This window comes from Rhopalosiphum maidis, chromosome 4, assembly GCF_003676215.2.
Source record: "Rhopalosiphum maidis isolate BTI-1 chromosome 4, ASM367621v3, whole genome shotgun sequence".
In the NCBI taxonomy this organism is placed as follows: domain Eukaryota; kingdom Metazoa; phylum Arthropoda; class Insecta; order Hemiptera; family Aphididae; genus Rhopalosiphum; species Rhopalosiphum maidis.
Genome location: NC_040880.1, coordinates 11,967,572 through 11,993,091, shown reverse-complemented (window position 1 = coordinate 11,993,091; position 25,520 = coordinate 11,967,572). Strand labels below are relative to the sequence as shown.

Here is a 25,520-nt window from a genome sequence, read left to right as displayed (position 1 = left end):
TTACACAAATTAATCAAATAGGTAGGGAATTCATAAACAATATTTTATTTCGTATATACTTGGTATTTATAATATTTAAAATTTAAACATATATTTTATTTGCTATAGAAAAACATAACTAAACTTATTTATTGATGTTTTATTTTATTGTTTTTCAGTTCCTACATAAGTAATCCAATTATGTTAAAATAAACACCAAAAAAACTAAGTGTATCTATTATAATATTGTATTATCTAATAAATAATGATACAATTACTATAATAAACTTACCATGGACTTAAAAATATACATCAATCAATCAAATAATATCGATCGTTTATTTAAATTACTTCGTGTTCATTTATGTTATACTTATACATTTAATTTTCTATAGCCACATATATTTTTTAACATAATCATGATTTATGGTTTCTTTACTATTTATCATACAATAGTTTTAATGACAGTTACATTTTAGTCAGTGTTTATGATTCAAATTAATTGAACGACTACCATGTTTCATCTCTGAAAATGAACATCTTTGTTTATGAAAACATTATATACACCACGAAGACAAATAGGATCGATGGTAATCATTACTGAAGTGCCTAGTACGTCTGAGAAGTCGTTAAGACATCATCTGTATCTGCACGAATATCTCATATGTATGAAAACAATTTTTTAGTACCCACCCGTGATAAACAGTATATTATTTATTTACTATAGCTTTGATAGATAATAAACCCATAAAGGTGAAAAATATCAAAATATTTTTGAAACATTAAATGATTGAAAACAGATGCTTAATTTTATGTATTAATATAATGTTATCATTAGTTGTCATAGATAATCTAAATAATCAATAACTAAAAAAAAAAGATTTCGTGGCGGGGAATAAGGTAAGATAATATTTTAAACAGATATACTTACATAAACTATAGTTGATTTATTAACAGTTTATCTGTGTTTTTGTCATTTTTTTATGCGTCGAATTCATTTTTGCAATTTGTTTGGTTTTATTTAGCGTTTGATCGTTACATATACTCGTATTTACCTATATTATACATTTTATAATAGTATTATACGATACTCTTGAAATATTAGTATGTAATCATAAATTATTAAATAATAGTATATTATACAGATTTTAGATGTTAATTTAAGTTTTATTTTATAATTAAAAGATAATAGTACAACACATATTATTAGTATAAACATTTATTCATCGCAAAATTAAAAAATATCACGCTTAAAGACGCTTTAAAACTGATTTTTAATAGTGAAAATGAATTAAAAGTGTAGGGGGGTCTTATAATGATTCACCTTGAGTATAAGTTTGTTACGCACTTGAAGACGTTTTCTTTAGATTATAAGGTTTGCTATCTAGGGTTATTATGTCTATTATTATTAACCATGTTGGTCATGATGAATTGTGATAGAATCTAATAATGGACTAACTATTATATAATTATTAAAATTGTTTAGGATTATTAATTTAAACTTTAAAATTATTAATTATTAATTGTTTGTTATACGAATTATTACAGAGAATATATTATTATTTAAAATGTATGACATATGTTATATCTAAATTCATTACTTGTGTACATTTTTTTTAGTATTTTTTAAAAGGGAAAATATTATTAAAAAAAAATAATTAATCATATAATGTCAGAAATAAAGCAGATATTTATAAATTAAATTAATCTAGATTTAAATAAGTAATTTAATCGTGATTTTAATTGAAAATGTAATGTAAAAAATTCTAATGTAGATCCCTATGATTATTACTTGCTGTATATTACGACTTAAAATTCTCTACGGTTTTGGTTTGGCCCAACTTAAAGGAGATTATTGAGCTACGATAATGAATAGCTATGACCTATTTAAATGAATTACATCAAAGGGATATTCGACGCAAGTTAATTTATAGGCTTCGAGACCATTTCTAAATTACCATACGCCGTCGGCCAATAAGTGGTGATCTCAGACAAACCTACTCGTCGAGTCAGTATAACTATTTAATCATAAAATATCTGCAATTCCTTGCAGTACTGTACGCGAAGACAAGCTCTTTAGATTAATTCATTTTAGTCGGGCGTAATCCTAAGATTTACATTACCCGCAATTTTCATGATCATTGAAAATGATAAAGATATACCAACTTTCGTATCAAGAGAACCTTTATCTCAATTTCTAGAACTTAGAAATAATCATTAATACTGTAAATGATAGTCTCTTTAATAATATGAAAAAAGACAAATATTTTACGAGTATATGCTTTGTACGCAATATTTTTTAATTTTAGTGAAATAAAAAAAATCTAAACAGATACCTATTTATATTATTAATTATAGTAATGTCTAATGCTGTTTTTTTTCTATGACTTCTGGTGAGTAAATCTTAGGTTTTAGTTCAGAATATTTAACTATTTACGATACTATGACGGCTCTCAAAACATATTAAATTAGTTAAGTAATAATTTTTATAAAAACAATTTTATGAATTATTTTGATGTATGTGCATTATACTTGCAATAATGGCTAATATTAATACTGTGCCGGAATTTTTTAAATAACTTCTCATTGATAAAAAATAAATAGGTGTATTTTCGTTGAAAAATGTCCAACCAATCAGATTAAGCGCTATGGACCCATTAACAAAACGGTAGTTTTTATAATACTTAATTTGTTTCTTATAGTAATTTAATTATTTTTAGTTTACACAATTTGATATTTTAGAATGTGGAAACGTTAAGATCACAACTAATTTCATTGAGAAAATTTGAAAAATACGAATCAAAACTATCGTTTTTAATTTTAACTATATTATTATTTATTTTCGTTACACAACAATTAAAACAATACCGAATACATCGAAATTATAATATGCAATTAATACAAAATATATAATGTTTATGGAATAATATAACCGAATATTAAATATATAATTTGAATACCATAAGTATTAACTATAGGCATATAGGGTTTAAATGAAAAATTTAATTAATTAAATAGTTTAACATAAATGTTTTAACATTATTTAAAGAGGACAATTTTTTTTAAATCTAGAATTTTATAAAAATAATATATCGAAGACTTTCATTCTTAATAAATTCTGAATAAACGCTATTTCAGTTTTAATCATTGACTAACCAATTAAAATTTATTATAAATTAAATACTAAATACAGTGAAAAATCTAGTAAAGTAAAATAGAGTTAATGATAATTACCATAATAATGTTGTTATTAGAAACTAAGAACCTAAAAAAGAAGGAAATTTAGTGTTACTTAATGTGTATTTTTATGGTGAAAAAACTTATCATGTTAATTACAATTATTATTGAAGAATATGTTCGTTAGGGAACAATATTTTAAAGAATATAGGTAACATAATTTGTTTTATGTCAATTTTTTTCCTTTGTATAATATATGTTTAGTGAACTAATTATAAATTAAATATATCACAACATAAAGTTTTTGATGTTAAAAAAATAACCTTTTACAAAAAAAAATTTTGAATTGATTTAATTTGAATTTTTTATATTTAAAAAAAATGTCGAAATCCCACAGTATTTTAAAGTTTTATCATATTATTATATGCATTTAATAATTAGGGGTATTAGGGAATTGACTTTTATAATAATAAAAATAATAAATAAATTCCTTTTTCCAAATATTCAAGAGTAAGGTTTCTATCATGATTCATTTTGACATGACATGGATAACCTTTTTGGATTTTTTTTCAATTGACCGTAATTATTATTCGACGAGAAAATTGAAAAATAATCATTTATGATGATATTACATTTTTATTAACATATAAATAAAAATTTTAATCGAAATTTAAGAGAAAGATTTTAAGTAAAATATGACGATTCTGGCCGATAAAGTATAATCACCAATCGTCAATAATCGTCGAGTAAATAATTTCGAAAAGTACGATGTATTTTAAACGTTTTTCCACAAATAGTTACAACTTAGAATAAACATTAATCAACCAATGTAACACTCATTTATCCTACAGAGTTTTGTGGTACAAAGTTTTAAGTGTTGGCTGATTTGTAATGTTTTTCTATGGATGAATGAATTTTAATGGACTATATTTTCAACTTAAATCGTTGAAACTTTTCAAAATATTTTTATTTTAAAACCCCCTAAAAGGAATATGTGGATTTGGTTTGCATAATTTTTTACTCGTTTATTGTCTATTAAGTACTTTTTTATTATTATCGAAACTTATTGATTAGTGGCCAATATAGCTTGTGAATGAAATTATGTTTATATAGTTTGGTGAAAAACAAGGAATTTTGAAAACAATAATATAAATATATTTGAAACTTCAAACGGTTATAATTATATAATCAAGATTATTTGAATTAAATTTATGTTGTAAAATATTAAAAACGTATTATAGAGGATGCATAGGAAATTTGCGTTCGTTATAATAAATTTTGCGTGGTTAGTGTGAACGGAGTAAATATATGTTTATAATAAACTTAATGACAAGAATATGATTACTCCAGTAGATGTCAAGATATTGCTATCACTCGTATAAGAATCGGCCAAACTTACGCTATACACTCTTTCCTAATTAGCAAAGACTTCCCACCTGTACATGTCAAACTCGCATCACTATGAAACACATTATCAAAGAATACCTTATCTATGCCCCGACTCGCAGGTCTCCCAATCTACTGCACAACATCAAAGAAATCCTCGACGAAAATCAAACTCTAATAATCACCAAATTCATCATTAAGTGCAATCTCATTAACATATTCTAATTAAATTAGAATATATTGTACTCTGTAAAAGAATATTTGTGATCGATATACTCTGAATAAAATCAACATGCGTCGCGTCATAAATAAATCTTAAAACATCACAACCGTTTCTCGGCCATAACAAGGAATTTAAGTCATGCAAGTATCTTCATTAATTTCTAAAAGTCGAAACAACCACTGAGGGTGGACCTACGACTGACTCAGGCAACGAACATAGTTAAATACCACACGTCATCGCGTGTACGAAATATCACGTTAGATCATAATAATATACTGAGTGATTCTTTTATCAAATAACTTTCATTATTTTCCAATTCTGAGAATATACTTTTTTTACATAATATTTATATATTCTTACAACTTTTAATAACTAGCGCAAGTTAAAATTTTTGATTTTTTGAATGAATACGTACTATTACTACTATTACTATATAGTTTTAATTTGTATTCCAAAGTAGAATACATTTTGGGGTACTTTTATGTATAAAAAATAAAATGTTGGACTATAGTTAATAAGTAATAAGTATTTATTTTAGAGTTTATATGAGTAAAGTGAAGTTAAACAGAGGTAATCCTAAGTTGGTCTTTTACAGTTTTACACCGCTAATTAAAGCTTTAAATACTTACCTATTAGTTAAACCTAATACTAATTAACTGCTCGTCATTCAAAAAGTAAAAACTTAAGCAATACAATAATAAAAAGTCGTAAAAATATAATATATTTAAAAAAATCTTACGGAACGACTTAAAATAATATTTACAAAAACTGATAAAAGAACTACATTGGTATAGTTTATATGGGCTACGATCGAATAATGCAAATAGGACATATTACCCCGTACTTGAACGCGTTGAAAAAATGACGGACATCTTGTCTACGGCGAAAGGATTATAATATTATCATAATATACTTCAGTCTTCCGAAGAATGAACGCGCAACAAGTACCTAAGCTTCCTTTATATTTGAATAATTTTTATTATTATTATTGTTACTATCCGACAAAAGCGTCTGTTGATGGCTAGGTTATGTTAGGCTAACCCAACCCGCGGGGTGTTCGGTCGGATGTGTATGGTCGATGAGGTGGTGTGCGGGGTAAGCGACTACCTACTATGTAATATTATTATGTATATGATAGTACAGTGTATATACATATACATATGGACCAGCTGTGGATAATACACACACACACACACACACACACACACACACACACACACACACACACACACACATACAGTGTTCGGTGTAAGTTTCTCGTGTAATATGATTTATTCACGTCTCGGGGAGTGTAACAAACGATGTCATGTGTTCGTTTCTTCCTGTAATATTCGTTTTGTAAAATCGCAACACGCGCGCGCAGTCCGATGGACGCCTGGCGCCCCGCAGGAAACGGCTGTCGGAAATAACACGCGAGCTGTTATATGTTGTTCCATTCTCACCCGTCACCGCCGCCGCCGCCGTGTACGGTATATGTAATAATAATAATATATTATATTATAATAATATTATTGTGATGTATAAACACGTTGGTGCGACGCGAGGATGACGATGAAAAATGCACTACTATGGTTGGTTTTGCTCCGGTTTTTTTTTCTACTTTTACTTACGCGTCTACCCGTGTTTGGGGTAAGAAAAATAAATAAAAATCAACTAAGAATTTTTTTCCTCTTACCCGCTCATCGCACACTCGTATTATATTATATATATATATATATTTGAAACGTACGTGTGAGACGCACACGTACACGGTAAATACAGTATATCATTATTATCTACTGTTGATTTATCGAGTTATTCGTTCAGTGAAATGAAAAAAGAAGGATATCAAAATGAATAAACTTCATTTTATTTACAAGAGTTCAATACGCGATTAGTATTTTATACTACCGTGTATTCGAATTTGATCCGTTTTACTATTTTACTACGTATAGAAATGTATATTTTTACGATCAGATACCCAATCAAAATCATATCATTTATTTTTTATAATGCAAATATTTTTTGAGCTATTTCGCTTCCAATACATATTTAGGTACTTTAATACACAACGGATAGGAAATTATAATTTTTCCCAGACATTTTTTTCTTAGTTTAGTTTTTTTATACACATTTTACGATTACGAATGAATTGATATAACTACTTATACATATTGTTATTTTATTTCAATAAGTAATAATACGCATTGTTAATTAGCAGGTTAATTGAGTAGTAATTTTTGTCTTGTGTCAAGTACAGGGTGCAAAGTGATGCGAACTTCCCTGACAATTTCATTCTGATAATAGCTTATTTTAAAATATTAATCGACAGTTACGGGTTTTATATAACATGTTTCGTGCAATAATTTAGATAGTTATTAAATTATCTTTTATATCACAAGCCTTTAATTTTATGATATCTAAGTTAAAATTATATTAAATCAAATTTTTGAGTTCGTCATAGCTATTTTTGATTTATAATAGTAGTAAATTAATTAAAAATAATTATGATATATTTTTAAAAGTAATTATCCTATATGACTAATAGTGTTTACATTAGATATAAATATAATGAACAAATAATTATTATTTTAAATTCAATTTTTATATATTCAGGAAAAATTGTTGGTTGAATGCCTTTTATGTAAATTAACTCATCGGTACTAACCATGATTCAAAAGCACTGGGGTCTGACAGTGACATTACCTCTATTTATAAGCCTCACATACAGTTGGTCATTTCATATTTGGTATGCTAATTTTTGGGTCTATTCCAATATCGAGATTTAGCCTTTTAAAACCCGTCCTTATTTCTTGAAATATTTTGATCGGTATTGTTGAAAAATAAAGTGAAAACTTATTATAACTAAAATTAATGTAGATCATTTCTTTTTCTTTTCTTACTTAATGTAAATAAACAAATAATAATATTTTTATAGTAAAAACAGTAGTGAATTTTCTAATTTAACTTATTACATTTCAAACAAACTTTTATATTAAATTTTGAAATAGTTTTGTGTTTAGGTATAAACATTATAAACAAGATAATCATAATTTTGATAAATTAGCTGATTACTCTAATAGTTAATACTTTACTATAATAAATTAATATTTATAAATTACATTAAACTAAACTAATAAGACTTTAAATACGTTAAAGTACAGGTAATAATAAGTTTCATTAAGTTAGAGTTTTATATATTTTATAGTAGTTGAAAAAGAAATTATAAAAATCTGCAGTTTAGCTATTATGCATAATCGCTTATTTTAAAATTTACTATTTTTATTTTCGCTATTATCAATTCGCGATTTTTACATTCGCGGTTAATTGTTTCGCTATTTTGGCGTAGACCCAATAAAAATGTATGATTAACTTTAATAGGTTTATGTTGTTTTTATTATCTGAATAAAATATTATGCATTGATTTTAAAACTGTATATAATTATATTTAATACATTTTTAATTGTTGTAGTTATAAAACAATATTTTAGATATCACATAGTTTATGAAAAAAAATCAGAAAATGCTTAGTTTTTTTATAATTTAAAAAGGAATCAAACCTTTTAGAAGATCAGTTGTAAGTAATAATTTGTGTTAACAGCCTGAAATAACTTGGTTCTTATTCGATTTAAAACGCGATCGAACATTCTAACAACTTTTAGTTTTATTAGGTCTGAGGAAAAACACAAATATTTGAAACTTTGTCCAATCATGTGAATACTTGTGAAAAGGGTTTCCATGAAATTGTAAAAGCATTTTTATAATATTTTTATTAAAAGAGAATAAGTCACACCATTATATTTAAAAAATTATTTTATATTATATATAATTTTCAAAGTTATATTTTTTTAAACATTTTTTTTTTTTTTAATAACATCTGTTGAGTTATAATTGTTACTAAGGTAATTAATAAAATTCACGACATCTATAATTGAATTAGGTATTCTTGTGAGTTGTGAATATATTCATTGCATTATACCATAATATTCATAGTACCTTTTTGCATAGTTTGAGGGATAATATAGGTATATTGATTTTTTTTTTAGACTATATTCTGAAAACTAGATAAACTTTGACGCGAATTATGACGGCTACACACAATGATTTATGAACGTAAATGTATTGGAAAATCAAATTCATAAGAAGTGGGTAGGTAAATAATATATTGAGGTTTTCATTTTTAATAAATTAATAAGAAAAAGTATAAATGTTTACGTTTACACTTGTTAATTTTTTAATGAGAAAAATGTCTCATAGAGTTTTGTAAATTTTAACAACGCTATTTATTTTATATTTTAATAATGGCTTAAAATAAAATATAATTTAATTTACTCATATGAAATTGAGTATTATTTTAAATTTTATTTTATTTCAATGTTATAAATTATTATGTGTAATTATTTTTATATTCTATTTACTGTTAAGTTGGAATATTAAATATTTATGTTAAAAATATATAGTACCTACATTTATAAGTTTATTGTACCCACTGACCAAAAGTTATTTTATATAACGTAAATCGAATGAAGACAATTATTATTCATTTATTAAAAAACAAAGTTTATGATATTTTTATTTTAAAATATAGGTTACATTTAACAATTTATGTTCATAAATACAGTGCAGCGCTTGGAAAAATATTAGTAAATTTTATGTTCATAATTTCATATTGTACGTGAATCAGGGAATTATAGCGAATCACATAATTTAATAATAAATAATTAATTTAAGTTATTATTTGGTGATTTTAAATTAATCATGCAAAGACATCACCGAATATATTTTTGTTCAAAAATCAAGCTCGAAAAAATATTTTAACCAAATGTCTATTTCTGATATATTGAATTGTATTCTTTGAATAAGTTACTATGGTTTTGAATTTTTCTAAACAAACTTTTTGTTCGAAATAATATTGTTTTTTTCAGATAAAAAGGAAAAAATGGTAAATTGTGGGACACAAAAACTAAAAAATATCAAGGATCCTTACGGGAATACGTAACATTTTAAATAAAATTAATTCATTTATAAAGCTTATTATTAATTTTTTTAATGCAATTAAGTAGTATTAAATAGAATTAAAGAAATAATTAATGAGATATTTATGGATGATTAGTGATTAGTAATTTACTAGGGATTAGAAATTATTGATGGTCAGAAAATATTGAATTTACCGATTGATAAATATATTGAAACTGATTACTTGAAAGCTAATGTTATAATTGGAATTTCAGTATACTAGTGTTTGGTTGTGATAGTGTGAAACGTTTTAGGAGTAATTTTGTATAGTGATTATCTATAAACTACTTTACCTAGTTAAAAATTCCATATAACGGATTTATTTTTATTTTTGCTATAAATAAAACTCTTTTGACATCGTTAAATTATACCTAACAAAAATAGTTGTATTATTTTATTATTTAAGGATAACTTTGTATACGATCAATAGGTATGGAAATAGCGGACTTTTTAAATACACTATTAAGATAATGTTGTATAATATTAAACTAAATTATGAAAAAATAAGCATTTAGTGTTTTTTTAAAGTTAACTAGCACTATAATTAAAGTATTATTATTATAACTTTAGTTTTAATTTTAAAATCATCATAGACGCAATGCCATAAAAATCTATTATCCTATTACTCTTGGTACTTTATACAAAATTAAATAACTCAAAACTGTTGTTTAAAATTTGATTTAGATAAATACGTATAAAGTATATAATTTGTTTATAAATAGTTGCTTTAGAAATATTATATTTTTCAGAATAAAAATACTTTTTTAATTGTACATTAAAAACCAACAAAGATATGCTTTGATATATTTTTATATAGAGAGGGAGCAGAGTCCTCACCCTGTTTTACGACTTTGGCAAGGATTAAAGACGTTCTGGTCATTTAGAATTATATTCAATCGAATTTAATTAAATTTTTCAATTTATCTGTTACTTTGTTAATTATTATTATATTAATGTTTACTTTTTAAAATTTTAATTTAATTTCCAATCATCATTGATAGTTGTTTGTATTTTTGGAATATTCTTTAACATCTTTATTATAGACGTCTTGTCTTTGCCCCCTAGGGGTGTATAATTTCATTTTTGACGTTACAATTTGTTCTTGGGAAATAAAGTTTTCACGCGTGGTGATGCCTAAGCCACTAGAATAAGCCTGAGGCTGTTGTACGTTTGAATGGTAAAAATTCGAATTGGGATGAAAAAATATTTGCTTAGGACCGATAAAAAAACATATTCGGTGAGCATAGCGAATTGAATAGTACAGTAACTATGTATGTAGTCATCTATTTTGTTATAAACTTTAAACAAAAACGTGAAAATAACATCTATAGAGACAAAATAGTTAAGTTATAAAAATAAAAAATTGATTTTTAGAAGACTTTTTTTATCATGTAAATATAAAAACATTGTCAATACAAAAAGTACTTGTACATTATTTAAATATTGTAAGTTTTTTTTAAAAAAAAGGTTATTCTATTTACTCCGGTGTTAGATATTTGATTCGCTTACCTTAGTATAACGTATATCGTAGAATTATGACAAATTAGCTAAAATTTAGCGTTCTTATATTACTGAATTATTCATGTTGTTAATTACGTTTTAAGATCTTAGAGAAACCATTGTCTGTAATTTATATTATAATACACATAGTTATAATTCAAAGTTAATATAGTTTAAATTCAGGAGTACATTTAATGAAAATAATAAAAGGTTTAAAAAATTATACATTTTAATTATTTTTAATTTATTACAGTATACATTTTTTTAATATTATTATAACACCATAAAAATATCCATTTATAAATAAATAAATAATATTGATTTGATTTTCTAAATCACTCTACTTATATAAAAATATATATTACGTTATAAACACGAATACTGTATTTAAGTAAATTGCATGCATGTTGGTTAACGTATTAAATTAAACAATAAAACAAATTAACTTGAGAATAATGCGTGTTAAATGTTTAATTATTTATTTTAATTGGTAAACTGAAAAAACATTTATTAATTTTGCCTTGTTAAAAAAAAATAATTATGATTACCATCGTACCTAATTAATAATATTTTTATTTTTAAACATTACAGTATTATAAAATTCGTGTTTTAATTTATACTATTTTTACTAATCGTTTTTTATTATTTATCTACTGGAGGTGTAAATGAAAACTATTCATTTAGTCAGAAGGCTTAGAAACGATTAATAATCATTAATTATTATTCAGAATACTACACTTAGAATAAGACGAAAATTGAAACTGTCAGAAGGAATGGCCAAATGTTGTGGAGCAATAAAACAGATGTCATCATTCTGAGTGGGTGTGACTGTTTCCTTTATTTTCATTTTATAGTTTAACTCGCTTTATAGGCTGGAGATGATGTCCACAATAGTAAAATCATGACGACCAAACCTAAATAAGATTGCGAATTTTTCAGATGATTTTTGGTAGTTTCATTTTGTTTTATTTTTGTTTTTAGAAAGATAAAAATATATATGTATACTTGATTATTTTTATAAAATTCAATTCACGCTGTTAAATTTATTATTATTCAAAGCAATGTATTTGTTAACTATTTAATATTATTTTTATCTTGTAAATTTTGCTACTGTAGAGTGTAGATAAAAGATAGAAGTAGACATTTATAATGTCAACCATATAATATAATTTAGATCATAATTTGTTGAATTTATTTTCAATATAATTTGTAAAGGCGTGGACAATAATAAATGCGTTCTATAAACAAAACAAAGGCAGATTTTAATGGTAAATGGTAATTGCGCTGTCTTTTATTTTGAGCTGGAGAGACGTGAAGTCTTTGGGATCATTAAACCTCACCGCAATCGTTTTTGGGGTATTATAGTTGAATCATTATTTATTGGACAAATCCAGTACTAAGTCTAGTTGATTTTGTAGTGGGATAACGGCTTTTTTTAGGTAATAGTTAAAATTCATGAATATTATATTATTCATAAATTGACAGTCGGGTATTTATTGGTTGAGTGAAATGCCATCGGTACACCATTTGATGTAAATTCATCTAATGTAACACATTGGCCGCCATTCAACATAGAATATTAAATAGTTAAAAACTTCAAATAATTGTCTTAATTTAATTATTTGATAAAAATAGTAGTTTATAAACTTCAAAATAAATTATGTATGCAAATATTAAAATAAATAAAATTAAGTGAAAACTTATATCCAAATATTGTTGCTTATACGATACGCCGTATTATAATATATTTTTAGAATACTGTACAGGATAAAAGCGGACAGTGGAATTTTATTGTTTTCTTATTTTGATAATTATTTAGACAAGTAAATTGAATTAATTTTAACAGGTTTATAGAACAAGCTAAATAAAATAATTGATTAATTATAACTATATTAGTATTCAAGACTATATCAATGCATGAAAGGAGAAATTCAATCAAATCAAAGTATTTAACAATTTTAAGACTGATGAGTGATAACTGAATGATTGTATGTGAGATTTATATCAACATATTGTTGTGTACAGAAGTAAATAGACATTTCTTTTGTCTTGGGAAACATGTTTAAAAGGCCATACATGAAATTCGCACAAAAGCTAGAAGACTTACTATACAAGTAAAATCGCTTCGTTCGCAAACCCTAAGAATGATTATTTCACGTAGATATTCTTCCCCACACTTTGAAGAGAAACTATTTATCACGATATAAAAAACAATAGTTAGAACATTTAAAAAATATATTTTAATTTACTATAGTGATAGACCACTTTTTTATAGATATACTTAAAGATTTTTTTTTAAATAATACACGATGCTTCCTCGGGCTTATGTAAAAAATACATATTTATATTGGTCAGAAAATATTTACCTCGCAAGCAACGCCGGTGATTCTAAACTGCGTATATTAAGTTTGGTTGAAGGGTTAAATGTGATTATTGACACCCGTTTTGGATTTATTAGATAGGTATGGTAATTTGTATTCCCCCTTTCGCGTATGATTAATGCAAACGATTTTTAACGAGTTGCCATGTCACGTTTACACGTATATATACACGTGTTTAATACTGTCGGGTAAATTGTAGGGCCAGAGCCAAACGTTTATTGAAAAGCTTCAGGGGTGGTAGTATATCACAAAACTCGATATAAGGGTCACTGGTGTAGGATTTAAAAAAATACAGTTTGACGTGGAGCCCCGATGGTCTCGTCAACCAATAGTGTATATTATTGCATAAACATTTAAACGATATTGATTTTATCGAATCAAAACAAATAATAATCGACGGTATCATTCAAACAATTATACAAAGCGATGGAAATAATAATTTGTAATTTAACACATAAATTGGCATTTGATAAGTTATACATCAACTCATTTATATGTTTATATAGTTAGGTGTATAGTATATATATAATACAATAATTATAAGTACATGAAATTATAACAATATAATAAATGCCTTATTAAGTGTCTCGAATAGTTATTACATCTTTTTTTAAAATTGCTTATATTAACATTATAATTTAAACATATTACCAACTACCATGTGGGTACCTGTTTTTTTTTTTTAATATTAACGAGTTGTATAATTGTGTCTGTTTTTTAAAATCTATCATATAATATGTAATAATTACCTGGTATAATAAAAGGATTCCGTATGTAAAGCCGTCCTCGAATCCTTCACACGGTAAACTGTGTAGATGCGTGTTGTCACCATTGAACTATATGATATCGTATAGTTCAATGGTTGTCACAGGATACTATATTTGGATACGTGTTATCACTTAAATTCAATTTGGAGGGAAAATAATTAATTTTAGGTTATTATACAGAAAATTAATTTTGTGCGCAAGGAGATATCAAATATTTTGATACCAAAAACTCATTCAATGTAAAATGTCAGATACCTGGAGGTATTGTCATCAGTGTAACGAATTTATTTTGTTATACAGAAATTATTATTTTAAAACAACGGCGAATATTGTTCTCTTTATTGCAACATGACAAACTGTCATGACATTTTGAACTGCATAAAATGCCAACATTTCTACAACCACACTTTTTTGTGGTGCACTTTGTTTTGCAATTACGAGTACGTCGTGTTTAGGTAAGTACTATAGAATTTTAGATAAGATCAGATCAAATAATATCGGCATTACCAACATTCACCAATATCGTTTTATAAATGTCGACATTCGCTAGTAAATGTTTACAAGCGGTACAAATTTAATCAATATGCCAACATTCACCAATGACTTTGGTGTATGACGACATTAACCGGAGACTTGTCAGCACTCACCAATTGCGGACATTCGCAGTAACATATACATGATACAATATTTAAATTGAATATTTCAAATGTGTATATGTGCGGTTATGTATGATATGTGATATAACTTAAGATGTATGAAAAACAATCCAAACACTTTATAATTTAATTTAATTTTTTTATTTAGATTAGTTCTTAAATCTCTGCATTATTTTGTATTAAATTTTCTAGAAGGATTGCTTCGATTACTATCGGAGCACATACCGAATACTAATGGATTAGAATATTTTGATAGTTTGGGACGTAAACGTATGTATATAATTTTAGCCATTTTTTATATTTAAGTTGACCATCATTGCATATTAATACTTGGTTGTAAGTCATATAATATTTGCAATATGTTTATTTGCGTGTTGTTTTGATAAGACGATTTATTTGATACCAATTAATATTTTTATTGTACCTATATTTAATTTTAATTTTCGTGTTCTTCGAAATTTTTTCTATTTTATAAACGCATTAAATTACTACAGTTTATAACAAAGAAATATTTAAAATTACATGATGATAATAGATAATAGTAATAATAATGTATTTATTCTTTTCAAGTGAGCATTCATTGAAACTTGAATTTAATAGTTTTTTGTTTTTTGTTTCTTTTGAAGTGTCTTTAATTATTTTATATTTTTTCGTTACTAATTTATGTAAAGTTTTATAATATTACATTTCGGAAAACTTTTTAGTTTATAAACAAATATACAACAACGTAGCACTTTTTGTTGTTTTATAAAATAAGTATTGTTTATAAATGAGTAGTCCAGTCACTAGACTCCTCTGGCTTAAGTTTTATTCGTGGAATCTATTATTTTATACAAAATGTTTTAAATGTTGATGAAGTTTAAAAATGTATTAAGATCTAGTCATCTGTAAAATGTAAATGAGATTAAAAAAACTTCTAAAATACTATTTTAATATAATTGAAAACAATTCGACCACAGATGTTTAAGTATATAAATAAAAAAATGATGTCCATTCCATTTTTATAGATATGCTTGGTCACAAAAAATATTACTTTTAAGTTCTATAACTGGTCTACCGGTATTCCTTTTTTTTTAAAGTGTTAATTTCAGATAAAAATATTGTAAACTGTAGTATTTTAAACTGAAATTATATATAAATAATGAGTATTCTAACGATCACTATTATTTTGTTATTTTTCTTACTTTATTTCTTATCATATTTTAGGGTATAAAATGGTTATATAAATGACTTTCTAAATTTATTTATTATAATTGTCTATTTATGTGGTTTATCTCATATAATAATAATAGAAGATGTAGGTAAACGTATAACTAGTTTTTCGATTTATTACGGTTAAGTTATCACTTAAGAATTTTTTTTTACTGAAACCATAACATATTATAATAGTATGGAAAACTGTAAGTTGTATCTGAATAATTAATACGATAAAAAATATGTCCTTAGAAAACGTTTCATTTTGTTCTAACAGCTAGATAGGTGATAAAAAAGATAATCGGTTTTTTAACTTCGTTTTGCGTTTATGTTCATGTAAATATTAAGCAAAAAGTTAGGTAGGTGCTGCGAGGAATTCAAAGGCATTAAATCGTTTAGAGGTCTCGGCATGAGTTGTATTGTTATTATGACAATAAACGAGGTAAATTTTTAAAGCGGTTTTCTATTTAATTATGAATGCGGTATACCAATTTTGGAAAAGTATACATTACGAGCACGCGTGATTACTCGAATCCGACTCAATCCACACGCTGTAACGACATCGATTGATATCGTCAATTGTTTATCATAATATGGGTCACCGATCGGTGTTTACGGGCATCGATATACAACGTGTTGGTGGATTCGGAGAATCGGGGAAAAAAACTAATTAAACTACAATATTTCGTGTTTCGGCAGTCAATTATTTCAGTTTTTAGCGTACAAAAATAATTACGCAAAACGGCTATTATTTCGTACGGGAAAATGAAAATGAAAAAAAAAGTCAACTACTGCGGATGTCGTTATTGATGAGACGTACACTTTAAATTTCGTGACGTGCGCGACGTAACCTAAAGACAGCTTGCCACTACCTGTGTATATCATATTATGTGATAGTGTACGTATAATACAAATTATTGTTATGTATGATATACGTCATAAACCCCTCCCCGGCGTATAGGAAATTCCAAATGTGGGTTTGCTGCGCGTTTGGCTCGTGTTTCGTACACGCAGCGACATGACCGGTATGTATCGTATACATAACCTCCCCCTCCCCTTCAAATTCCGAGTACACTGCAGATATTTTTCAGTTTCTGGTTTCACGTGTATAACTATATATTATGATGTATAACGTGGAATTATTTTGTGAGTGTTGTGTGTTGTCGAATCTGTCACGAGGGCGGGCGTGTGTGTGTGTGTTCGGTTTCATATTCTTTGCAAACGGATTCGACCGGTCGACTATCAATTATGATGATAATATTATGCAAACTACGTATTATTATTATTGTCACCATATAATACATGATGATATTATTATAGGCTAGTTAATAATACTATTAACGGCTAACGATCAGCTGTGCTGTCTGGCCATTGTTGGACGAAGGTTTTGAAAACAAAAAGGGAGCGGTCGCAATTTATTTATTCCTGCGGTGGTGCTCGCAGGTACAAAACGGTTCTTTGTTTTTACACATAAATCCATTGAACGGAAAACTATATCGGCGACGTCACTATAATATGATATAATGCGTTGTTTGTCAGCCACAGCTCGCCGCGGCGGCGTATACGTTTTGATGGCTATCCAATTCAAACACGAAAAATTAGTCCGCCACACGATATACACGCTGATTGTTAACAAAGGCGGCGTAAATGCGAAATGGCTGGATAAAAAAAATTCAAAGGTTTTTTTTTCTAGTCCTTGCAGTGACATGTTTTATTTAGGTGTATGACTATAGCCTTGGCGTTCTTTTTTTTACCTGAGCGGACTGAGCGATGTGTTCTGTTGGCATAATAATATTCGTCTTCAGATCCGCTAGGCACTATAGAGGTAATTAAAAACGCAAAGCGTAAATGTTTTGCTTGACAACCGTGCAACGAACACGTTATTCTTAAATTACTCTTTTCTCTATAAAACACTTCAAGAGGATTCTCTTCGAATGCCCAATGAGTGACTGCTCAAATGAAAACAATTTATTTTTGAACTGAAATAAATAGTGTTTATTTGTTTAAAATGATAAACAGCTTTGAGCGTTTTTCCAAACCCAAATATAATATGTCCGTGTTATGGTATGCCTAGGCTTAAGTATACAATTCAAGTTAATATATTGTCTGTTAACTGTTATTGAGCAGTTTTTAATTATTTTATTTTATGAACTAGACTGAACGTATTACTAAATCATTAATATCGATGGGATAAATCTAGTGTATCTATAATATTATGTATTTTCCTAGAATCAGAAAATATCGTTGTGATCAGTTGTCATTGAGTGCTAGAAAAACACTTGGAGCAAAAGTTTTATTTAAAAAATAATATCGTAAAACATAAAAATTGTAGTTGTTTTTAAACGTATATACATATATATGATTCGTTTCAACGAAGGCGTATTATTTGTCAAACAAAAGTAAAAACAGAAATCTGTTAAAAGCTTAATGTTTACTTAAAAAAAAAAAAGAAACCAATCGTGTTTACTTATAATATACGTGTCGATTATTTGAATTGTTGGTAACCATATTGTTGTTATGCTGCACTTAGTCTGCCCCACAACTTTACTCCGATAATCGTAAATATTACTCAATTTGTTTGGAACAATAATTTTATAATTTGATAATAGTACCATTCAGCTAAGTAATATGTTTAAAATATATTTTATTTTAAGACATTAGCTCTGGTAAATTAATAATTGATAATAAAAAAATAATCGGAATGAAAATTAAATTCTAAAAATAACACTGTATTATATTATGGTTAGATAAAACATTATCGCTATTCAATATTAATCTGAAAATGCACAAAAGTTTAAAAGATTTTAATAATTTTTGAGACAAAAAGGGTGGTGAAAAAATTAATCAAATGATGAAGTAAGCTTTATGGTATATAAGTTTGGAGTGCATAAACTGGAGTGTTCTGTTATTGACCCATTTAAATGAAATCTGAAGCTAAAACATCCAGACCGTAATCAAAAACCGTAATTGCAACTATTAATTTAAAATTGTTATAATATTTCGTTTAAGGCTTTATTAATTGTGTTTACTCTTATTACGTATATTTTTTAGTTCATAAAATTAGTGTGTTCATTTTTGAAATTTAAATTTAATTCTTAGAATGATGGCCTGGCCTGTAGCTGTCCAAATGAACACAAATTAATAATCATTTTAGTTTGACTATAATTTGATAAATAATGAATATATATATATGTAGCATAATGCTACATATCACGAGAATGGATACAATAAAACGAGATAGCGAAATGGAATACTAAAGTATTATAACAGAAATTGACTTGTATACCTATCCCTGAAGTTATAGCGAATCAGAAGAGAGTATCATTAATTTATACTAAATCATTTTTACTATACCATTACATTTATGCAAATTTATTCAAAATTATCAAAATTCTATTAGTTTTTATCTCTGTAAAATTGATTATTTAATCAATAAAAAAATAAAATTTGAAAAATGTACATAATGTGATAAATTTAAACCTTACATTTTAAATTCTGAACAGAGCAATTATATATAGTATTGATTTTACAATGATGCGTATTTTTATTTTTATTTTTAAGTCCGAAGAAACTTTTTATTAAAAAAAAAATGCTTCAATTCCAACTTCAATATCATTTCTGATAGGAAAGTAAATATAGTTGGTACTCTGGGGTATCAAGAGTGAAAAATTCTCAGTACTAATAATTGGGTAAAAAACTTAATTTTTTTTTTTATTTTGTTGAAATTCAAAAACAAATAACCGTAGATGTATGAAATTTTCAAAAATTGTTTTTATAAGTATTTTCAATACATGGTTTAATTTTCAAAATATGTTGATTGTTTTTTGAGGTATGTATAAGCATTATTTGTCGATTTTTTTTTTAGTTTTATTTTCTATAGTTATCGTTAAAAAATATATTGTTCGTCAAAAAGTTTAATAATTTAATAAAAAGTTCTTCATGAATTGTTATTATAGCTATATAAAAATATTAAAGATATATAGGCATTCATGTTTTTTAAAAGCATTTAAAGTTTATATTTTATTAAAAGCTGTCAAGATTACGAATATTTGAAAATTATTTTGTAGTTAAAAATGTATATTATTTAAATGTTCAAATTTAAAGCTAATGCTTGATGATTTAGTTTATTATTGCTCATAAGTACCTAGTTCAAATTGGAACCGATAATTACATATAAAAATGTAAGAACATTATTCATTTTTATAAATATTTAAACGAAATATAATGATTTTATTTATTTTGTTGTTATGTTTTTGTTATTCGAGGAGATTTTATATATACACGTATAACGATAAAACAATATTTTTTAAAATATTTAGAACTCTATGCTATTGCTTTTTTATATCATATGAACCTATTCATTTCGTTTTAGGTAAATCGGTATTAATTAACAAGTGTATGATAATTAGTAATATATATTTATATGTATATCGTATTCAATATTCATATATACTTCTATAATAATTGTATATTAATAATAATATAGTAAATACAATTTTTTAGCAAAAATTAATTAATATTAATTAATTTATTACTAATATATAGCAAAATCAATCATTTAATAGCAATATGAATATATCATAAAATATATTTAGTAATGACTTATCGTCATCGTTCAAAATCGTTTTTCGTATGCTGTAATTAATCATTGAATTCAAATTTAACACATAAATTACAGTGGTTTTATAAACGACAAGGTACACTTGATATTATAGACATAGATACTATACAGCAGAGCACTTACTTACTTTCTCCTTTTTTATAATGTATTCGGGAATGATCAATGGCAAAGACTAACTTTATTGTAGTCTTTTCGAGTAAAATCTAAAGAATCCAATTCAGACAACAATGATATCTTATTTATTCCGTATAATTTAAATAATATTATTAATATTATCTATTTATTTAGATGATCTTTATATAGTTTCTAAATAAAATAATAAAATTAGATAAATTTAATTTGGTTGTGAATATTTGCGGATTTCACCGTAATTAATACGTTTTGTCCAGTCCGGAAAATTATCATTTTCCTTCTGCGACGGCTGCGGTTGTAAAGCATCTTAAATTTTAGTAAAAATCCTGGAATTCAAATGAATAGGTATAACTAAAATATTATCGATATATGAAAAATGCTGAATCACTTTTAGTTATTGAAATAAATTTTATTATTAAAATATACATATTATACGTTTAATACATGGGTTTAAAAACTAAATGGCTTGTCAGTTTATGCAGCTGAATTAACTAGAATATTAATCTTTTTCAGTATATTATGAACTATAATCTAGATAAGACAGATAAGTATACATATTGTTTATTTTATTGATTTTGAAGTATATTAGATAGAAAATAAATAATAATACGATTAAATAGAAATATATACAATTGTAAAACATGAATTGCAATACATTTAGTAGATAAACACCACTATAGTAAAGGTATTATAATTAAATTTAAAATTTAAATTACTAAAAAAGAATTCAAATTTTTTAATGTAAAAAAAAAAAAAACGATTAATTCAAAGTGGCTAAAGTGGAAGTACGCTATACATACGGATAACAATCAATTTTTTTTTTTATAATTAAATAAATATAAAATTATATTAAACTACAATACTTTTTTAATTCAATTCGTTTTATCTACTGTTCGCGTGCGTTCGATATTGTTACGATGGGGGTTAAATTACAATTTTATTATGTAAATAATTATTATATATTAGTTGATCTAAATTTTATTCTTATAGAACATATTATAATTATTGTTTTCTAACATAATAAGCAAGTTAGATATAACGAGAAAGTTCATAATATATAATTACTTATGTAAAAAAAATAATGTTAAAAATCAATACCCAATCGGCATTATATGAAATAAACATGAAACCTTGTTATAGGCATGTCCGATTTGCTCAATCCCAGTATTGGAGTGTTAGGATATTTAATTCTACATTAACGATGAATCATTGAATTTGAAAACAATTCTTACGGATAAAAAACAACGCGTGCTGACATTCCATAAATATTTTTCCTCAGCTTGGAAAATATTTTGAAGAAATATAAATTATACTTATTCCAAAAACCATCTACACTTGATTTTCGAATTTTATAAGTACTACACGAAACTTTTTTTTAGCACTCTTTAGAGCGGAAAAAATGTTCACATAAAAATATATATATTAAACAGTAATCATAATTGTAAAACCATATTACATATATGACGTCACATTTTGTTCAGGATTTTTAAAAAAAATTTTTTTTAAAGAAATTCATGTATTCGTTTGAAGAAATACTATATTTAAAGTTTCATACATCACTGGTATTCAATAAAATGTTTTATAGTAGAGAAAATCGATGGACCGGATGAGTGTGAATCGTGAATGAATGAGAAAATTATATTTCGGTGTAATTTTGGCTGTAAAAAACAAATATTTGGCCCTCAATCAGATTATGATTTAAAAATCACGGGTGAAAAGAAATTATACGGGAATTTATTTATCATTACTTAGTTAATATCGAAATAGATAAAGCAATTATTTAGCTTTATGGTATTTTAATGCATTCGAAGAAGTATTAACATTTAACTACAATTTGAAAAAAATATCATGTAATTTAGATAAATTGTGAATTTATGAATTTAAATAAATTTAAATAAAATTTATAATCCGTAATAAATAACGGTTTTTTTAAAAAATAATATTATTTATGAATAGTAAATAGCTTGTTTAAAGCAATTAGAACACTTCTATGGTATTTAAAGTAGTAATGACCAATTTATTTAACATTGCGTTTTGTTAATACTAGGAAGCGATTGTAACTGTTATTTGATATTAAAAATAACTTAATCGATAAAAATTTTATTAAAGGATTTTTAATTTAATATTATTTTGATTAATTGTTAGCCAATGATAACCTATTATGGTTGATGATTTAGCATATTGGTAATAACGGTGGTCATATAGATGTTAACTCGATACTCGTTACGGATTTAAATGTTTATATAAATTTGCTTCTCTCGTTGGAGCCTATTTAGGTACTTCAATATTTGTTCGAAATAATCTTTCTAGTTGGTATACTTTAGTCAGTGAATGATCAATATATTCGTTTGGAAAATTTATAATAGAATTATATCTAAATAGTTTTGATTCAATAATATTTACTCAAAAAATAATGATATAAAATACAAAATTGAACTTTTTTTCACTCATAAATGTTTTTTGATATAAGTATAATAAAAATACATTTTAATTAACGTAAATCCTTGAATAGTTATTTAAATTTTAAATTATAACTTATAGAGTCACAGGTTGAATTATAACTGTCTCAATATACGTCAAACTAAAAAGGTTTTACTCTGATGTGGGTCTTTGTATGAGTATTTAAACTATGACTAACAACGGATGATTTTTGGCTCATCATATACTTATATATTTGCTCTATTGATAAATTTTATTTTAAAATAATAAAATAGTGGTTCAAATATAATTAAACAAATCTACGTATTATAAACAAAATCGATCTGATAATCTGATTTTCTGATTTAATTTTTAATCGAAAAGGTTATTTTGCAACTACCTATTTAATAATAATAATAATAATAGACTCGGGGAAATTATTATTTTACCAGAGTAAAATACTAATAAATATTCTGGAATTCAATTTAATATTTTACGATCGCAATAAATACAATTTTACAACAACAAACAATTTTAATACAATATACATCAATTATAATATATTTACGTAATAGTTGTATATCATGATAATAAAACGTAAAAGTAAAAATATAACGTTGTATTTCTATCCGATAATACCAATGTAAGTATTTCAGAAAAATTTTTTTAATTGAGTAGGTACTCCATGAAACGTTCCATACAAACTCAGATATTACAAGTTTTATATACCTATTTTAAGTTTGAATAAATATCAATACATGCTTTAAATTCAGTTATTAATTTTCTGTTTTGATATTATTGATGATAATTATTTTATAAAATATTTTTATTTACTATAAAAATGCGAATTTATTTTTTTGAAATACAAATACCTAAACGGATCAAAATATCAAATATTTGTACGATTTTATTATATTATTCATCCTCTGATTGAAAAATATAAGTTTATCTGACAATACGCTTTGATGTTATTATGTTGATATTAAATTGTAAAACAATATCAACATGCGATTTATAATTAAAAATAAAATTTCAAAGAAAGCCATTTTGCAGATCTCCATGTTTAAATTAAAGGTATATATTATACAGACCAATGAAAGCATTTATGAGAATATATTACTGAGTTTTAATAAATTATTCAAAACGTAGTGACATTATTTTTGTTGATATATACTTATAATGAAGAGTCTGCATGTTATAATAGCTAATTTAAATTATCTTTGTATAATAAATAAGGGTTATTTAAGCTTTTTAATAGTTATTGGATCAATTCGTTTGAAGAATTTTTTAATATATATAAAAAAATAATTTTTTTTTTTAAATTTTTAGTTTTGACAATTTTGCTAATGCATGGAAAATGAAGATGTATTAGATGATTTTTCTTTATGTGGTTTAATGTAGTTTTTAAATTTGACGGTCTTAGCATACGTGATAAGTAAAACTATTAGATTTATGACAATTTAATGTAGATGAAAATAATGTATAACGTGTAATTTGGTTAACAAAAAAAGTATTAGCCATCTACTCAGGATTGATATTTATATGTAAAAGGTGTAATTTTTGAGTTTTTCGTAGATTCTAGAAAAAAGTTCTAAAACTATTAAAAATTGCACTATAGGAATTCTTATTTTCAAAAAACTCTGGTAAATATTATAGTTATGTTTTTAATATTTTATGATTTCACTGCAAAATATAAATTTTAAATCTAAAAGAGTTTTTTCAGATCAAATTTCATAAATTACTTTTCCTTAAATAATGATATATCAATATATTATAGTAAATATAAAACATTTCCTTTATTAAAAAGTGTCCTGTAATTTTTTTTATTTTCGTTAATTTAAATATCAATATAACCGTTGTTTTTTTTTATAAAGATATTTTGTTGATATTAATTTTAAAGAGTGTGTTTTATTCTTCTCGACATTTTCTTTACTTATAATTTAATTGTATTGACAAAGAGCTTATTTATTTAATATTAAAATTTAAAATGGACATGCTATTAATATTTTTATTAAAAGATAAAATAATTGTGTAGTACAATTTTAGTTAATGAATTCAATAAGTATGAAAAAATATATTAAATTAATAATA

At 25.1% G+C, this 25,520-nt stretch overlaps 1 protein-coding gene across 3 annotated transcripts in view; it reads right to left on the bottom strand.

Annotated features, from left to right (window-relative positions):
* Positions 1 to 25,520, bottom strand: part of LOC113548370 (allatostatin-A receptor-like) — a 173,233-nt gene that overhangs the window by 31,142 nt on the left and 116,571 nt on the right. Inside the window, exon 5 of one of the 3 annotated variants that reach the window (XM_026949221.1) lies at positions 21,139 to 21,337. The exons of the other annotated variants lie outside the window; for them this stretch is intronic. The gene's annotated coding sequence lies outside the window, so the exon portion shown is untranslated. Of the gene's footprint in view, positions 1 to 21,138; positions 21,338 to 25,520 lie in introns of those variants that run through there. 3 annotated transcript variants of the gene reach the window in all.